Source organism: Malaya genurostris, chromosome 2 (genome assembly GCF_030247185.1).
Source record: "Malaya genurostris strain Urasoe2022 chromosome 2, Malgen_1.1, whole genome shotgun sequence".
In the NCBI taxonomy this organism is placed as follows: domain Eukaryota; kingdom Metazoa; phylum Arthropoda; class Insecta; order Diptera; family Culicidae; genus Malaya; species Malaya genurostris.
In genome coordinates this window covers 264,493,054-264,498,752 of record NC_080571.1, presented here as the reverse complement: position 1 = coordinate 264,498,752, position 5,699 = coordinate 264,493,054, and the positions used below count along the sequence as shown (strand labels likewise).

The window sequence follows — 5,699 nt, the reverse complement described above, 5'->3', positions numbered from 1 at the left end:
GCTAGTGTGTTTGCTATTTGAAGCTATCTGAAAACAGGTCATCAAACCGAAACTCCTTGCAGCACCATCAATCACATCACATTCAACCACATCCGTACTCTGCTTCTGAGCATTTTGATTTTGACAATTTTAGATGCTTTTGAAAGTTCATCAATCAAGTTCGAATGGCATTAAGCGGACATTTCAGGTTTCGTAACCGGAATCGATGCAGGTTAGCGAAATAATGGCCCTTATTACGGGTATCACTACATGATGAAAACCAAGTGAAGTGATTGTTACCCTTACTATACGATACACGTGTATATTTCGTACGTCACCGCAATGAAATTCAAAGTTATATCTTGTGTAAAAAAAATCATAGTTAGCGCGTATGATACTCGATCAAATATAGTGAAAACATGGCTTCCGCTGTTGGTTTACTTCAGGATTTTTCGGTTCCAACTAGTACGTTGTTAGTATTTAGAGGTAGATTTAACCAGTCCACTTAATGCACTGTGTACTTATTTAATCTTTTCATGTTCAGAGTGTGGAGTGAGTATAAGCGCCCTAATTTGTTGGACAAAAACTGAAATTATCGGTGCTATTTCTTCTGCTCAAGTTAATCGAAATTACTATTTGATTTGAGGATGGATTTCAAACATAGTAACATGAATATGTAAATGAATTCATTAAAAAAGGAATGAAATGCTTTTAAAAAAATTCTCTTACTTATTTATGTCATACACAACACTGATGAATTTTCTAAGAAAATTTCTAAGAAAGATTTCATGTGCCAATTCACTAAGATGCTAGATTAGATTATTTTTCACTTAGTTTTGATGTGTTTTTTACTGGGATGTGATGTGTTTTGCTATTGAATCGAATTACATGTGTTAAACACTTCCTTTTCTAGTGGAAATGAGTACAGCACAAATGTATGTGCAAAACACTTGATTCGGTCAACTGTGTGTCAACTTGAAATCTATGTGGAAAACAATGTGACATTCGTTTGAAATTCATATAAAATTTAGAGGTAACGATATATCTTATAATTTTGAAGTGCACTTCAGATATAACATGATCTCCACTACATATCAACAGTATTTACACTTATTTTATGAGTTTAGAGTATATTTTTCTATGAATTTCATGTGTTCTACAAGTAGTGATAGCTTAAATGTTCTGCACGTGCAAATTATTTCCGGTGTATTCCGTCGCCAACAGAGATTCCATTCATACAGATTTTTATTTGCGATAGAGATTTCTTACAGAATACATACTTCACAAACATATTACAGAAAAATTGAAGTGAGATGTCGTCACTCTGATATCGCAGGAGCATGGCAAATATATATATATATATATATATATATATATATATATATATATATATATATATATATATATATATATATATATATATATATATATATATATATATATATATATATATATATATATATATATATATATATATATATATATATATATATATATATATATATATATATATATAAACTTGCCTGCGCATTTAACAGAACCACTGTTGTTAATGGAAAAAAGTAGAGTGCCTATAACCAGAGTGACGACATCTCATCCGTAATTTTGGCAACAAATCAAAACATTCCATTAGCTTTACATTGAATTGACAGGTCGTTTGCTCGTTTGGAACTGGGAGCTGTCATTCCAAACGAACAGCTGACGCCACTCTGATTATAGTCACTCTAGAAAAAAGTACACCACCAAAAGCGCTGTCAGTGTCTCCGTACTGTGGGAAATCTAGGTTTACTTGATTTATGCTTGTAGTCATGAGGTAAAAGTTTTGTAATCAATGGGCGAATTACAAATTGATCTGAAAATCTGAATATTGTGTAGGTATATAAAGATGAATGTTAACCACTGAAACCCAAAGTGAACTTACGAAGTAAACATTTTCAAAGTATATGGTATTGAAATTATGTTTTGTTGGTTCCGAATATTAATGAAAAATTACAAACATTTAATTTTGTTTGTGTAGAGTAAATATTTGTCACTCATTGAGTTTCTCATTCTTAAACCATAAAATTTTATAGTAAACCATTGATTGTACAGCATAAACAGTTGATTCGCAATTAGATCTATGGGTTACAATTTATTTTATTGCCAAGATTGACAAGATTTTTTTCATTTCCAACGATTCAATATATTGTTTCTACGATTCACAAATGAATTTATTGTACACGTTGTGTTTCAAACAATATGCAAACTGTTAATTTGATTGTTTTCCAAGAAAACATGTATGAAAAGTTTTTTGATTTGAATTGTTACGATACACTCAGAAAATTAATATGGTAACAGTTACCATATGGGAGGTTAATTTAACCACAGACCAAAAAACAGGACACAAATTAGATTCTTTAATCATTTTAACGGTCATTTCAAATATTCCTTTAGTTGGGACAGTACTCGCATATGGCATGATGGCGCCACGTTACCCTATCAAAAATATCCTGTCTGTCATCTAGACTGTGTTTGTTTTTTTTTCGTTTACCAACAGAGTTGCCATTCATACAGAATTACCTGTAATGTATTGATTTGTATACGTCCATGCGAATTTCATGCAGGATGCAGACTTAATACATATTGGCAAAACTATATACAGAATTGTGCCTACTTCTCATCCTTCAACACAATACAAAATCGAACCCGTTTTGTATAATAATTACTTACTTCTGGTCTGCCGCCACTTAATTTCGGGTGAAAATTACCAACACAATCAAAATTAGTCTAGATGAACAACGTTGAGAAAATAAATGGTTACCTTCCAACATCACTAAAAAAGTTAAATATAGGGTAACAGAGGTATTTTGGCCACTTCATATGTTTTGGCCCACCTAACAAACTTTATCGATTTCATCGGATTTTATCGATGTTAAGTAACTCATTTTGCATCAATTTAAAGCTAATCACATTAAATTACCTATTGCGGAAAGGGTTTTCAAAGATATTACAATATTTGGTGGATATTTTTACAAAGTGGGCCAAAATGAAATCAATCCTAAAGTGGGCCAAAATACCTCTGTTACCCTATTATCAACGTAATCCAATAATTTATTATGACGATTCATTTTCAAATATTATGATGACATCAGGCATCCCTGCAAGCAGCTGAGCGGTGTTGACAAACGATGGGGAACCAACTAGTAACAAAACTTTTACATAACACAAGGGGTGTACCGAAAGTAAATAGTTCGCGCAGTACAATATAGGTGGAACTAGTGCATCACGAAAAATTATTTTCAAAAGAATTTACTCATACTGTCATGTCTGTTAGTCTGTGATTTAACCATACATTCAGAAAAATATTATGGTAACAGTACTATATAGAGGGCCAACCTGACCATGCGAGTATAGTGGTTTTCAGCCGACTATTAAATCAGATGATTTCAACAATAATCAAGTTCATGTTTACTATAATTGGTATCGGCTCTAGAATAGTAGTATTGAACAGTATATTGTATGAATAACTAATACGATTGAGATGGTTAGACTAACCATGACCGAATCTTTATTTACATTGTAGTTTTCGCTATAACCAGAGCCATGGTATTTTTGACATTTCACTTCTAGTTATTTCGAAACTAAAGGCAGTGGTTGATTCAACAATGCTGAAGATCAGCAAAACATGAGCTAATGTTAAAAAGTTTTATGAATTTGAATTCTAGAACAAGAACAACAAAATAGTTTCATTGAATTGAAATATTGATTATCAACGAAGACACGGAGAAGCATTGCTTGGTTGAAACTGTTGATCCCAGGCTCTGTTCGGTGAAGTTTTTCCTGAAGCAGGAATGAACAGCATGGAAGAAATTAATATCCAAGTCCAGATGTAAACCTCAATACCCACCTGCCATATATTGTTATTTTTTTCCGTCGGATTCGATCGATTTGAATCCGGGAATCGGATGATGTTCGTCGTTTTCATCAATCGCTTGATGTTGTTTCTACAGCGAAACTAGTAAGGCTACAAAATTTACTCACCTGCAAGACCTTCCAAATTGCACAATATAAGTCACAATATACTTTTTTTTAAAATCAATCACTGATGTGTTACGAAATTGTCTGCTGTATTGTAACTTTATGTGACAATAACAAAGTACACCCGTTTATTGACAATTTGTATAGTCAGCACAAATGAAAAACATAGTCGGTTAAAAAACACTATACGATAATGTGCTTACTACATAAATTCTGTTGATATGGACTACATGAATAGTGTTTTCAAACTTCATAATTTCTTTTAAACCATGTATCTATTTATGGTAACATTATTATATTGTGAACATATTTACATGGTAGCAATAACTATCATATATATCAAGGCTTGAGAGAAATTTCACCTTACTAGAAATTGTGATTTTAACTATTTGTTCTTATATTTGAGATGACTACCATTGTCAGGATGACCATGCCAGAAAAGTCATAAATACAAAAAGTTTAGTCAAGTCGTAGTCTTTGTTGTCTAGTAATTTATACAATACAGATGGTGAATAGTCATATATCATGATTGTTGCTACTATTTAAGCGTATAGTTGAAATGACAATGGAAAACAGGCTACGGTAACTATGGTATTTTTCTCAGTGTACGAGTTTAGTGGTTTTCAGCACAATGAAATCAGATGATATTAACAATATGCAAGCTCACTTTTACTATGAATGGTTTTGGCTCTAGAATTACCATTCTGTTGAATTGTATAACGTATGAATAACTACTACAATTGGAATGTTTAGCATAACCATGATAGCACATATTTTTACATTGTACTTATTGTTTCAACTAGTGCCATAGTATTTTTAACATCTCACTTCTGGTTCTTTGTTTCGAAACCTTAACTTAATTTAACAACATATATATATATATATATATATATATATATATATATATATATATATATATATATATATATATATATATATATATATATATATATATATATATATATATATATATATATATATATATATATATATATATATATATATATATATATATATATACTGAGGTCTTTTTTTATGCGGTTTTTTTACGCGACTTTTTTTATGCGAATTTTCAGAGTTATGCGGTTTTTTTTATGCGGTTTTTTTTATGCGGTACGTAAATTCGCATAAAAAAAGACTTCAGTGTAAATATATATATATTCTATTGTGAAAAGCATGTTCACAATTAATTGAATAGTGTATAACAATACATTAATATATTTGATCAAAACAAAGTTGTGGAACGTTTTAAATCAACAAATCGTTTTTTTTTCTAAAATATTCTTTATTCGGGTACACAATTTTTTATTCAGAGCAGAGATGCCAGATATTTTCATAAGAAATCTGTATTACTCTCTATAAAAAAATCTGTATTTATCTGTATTCATTAATAAAATTAAATTTCAACAATAAAATGATGTTAAAAGATGTTATTCTAACACATTATGGCTGTAGAATGGTAGATTCAATGAGACCAAGACTTTGATTCTCGTCACTGCAATCAATGCTCATATAAAAAAGTTTTTATTTTGCTTTTTGGGAGATTCGTATTAAATTTAGGAAAACTGTATCAAATCTGTATTCTGTATGCGTATGTAAAAATCTGTATAATACAGATAAATCTGTATAAATGGCATCTCTGATTCAGAGTAATACATATCACGCCTTTTCTTGAGAACGGTCAATAAACCCTCCATCAACAT

At 30.7% G+C, this 5,699-nt stretch overlaps 1 long non-coding RNA gene across 1 annotated transcript; it reads right to left on the bottom strand.

Annotated features, from left to right (window-relative positions):
- Window positions 1-3,772: 3,772 nt before the first annotated feature.
- On the bottom strand, window positions 3,773-4,030 carry LOC131433094 (uncharacterized). Its single transcript, XR_009230021.1, has 3 exons — window positions 4,000-4,030; window positions 3,866-3,962; window positions 3,773-3,798 (listed from the first exon to the last, which is right to left on the bottom strand). It is a non-coding gene; the product is annotated as an uncharacterized LOC131433094 (long non-coding RNA).
- Between the last annotated feature and the right edge of the window lie 1,669 nt (window positions 4,031-5,699).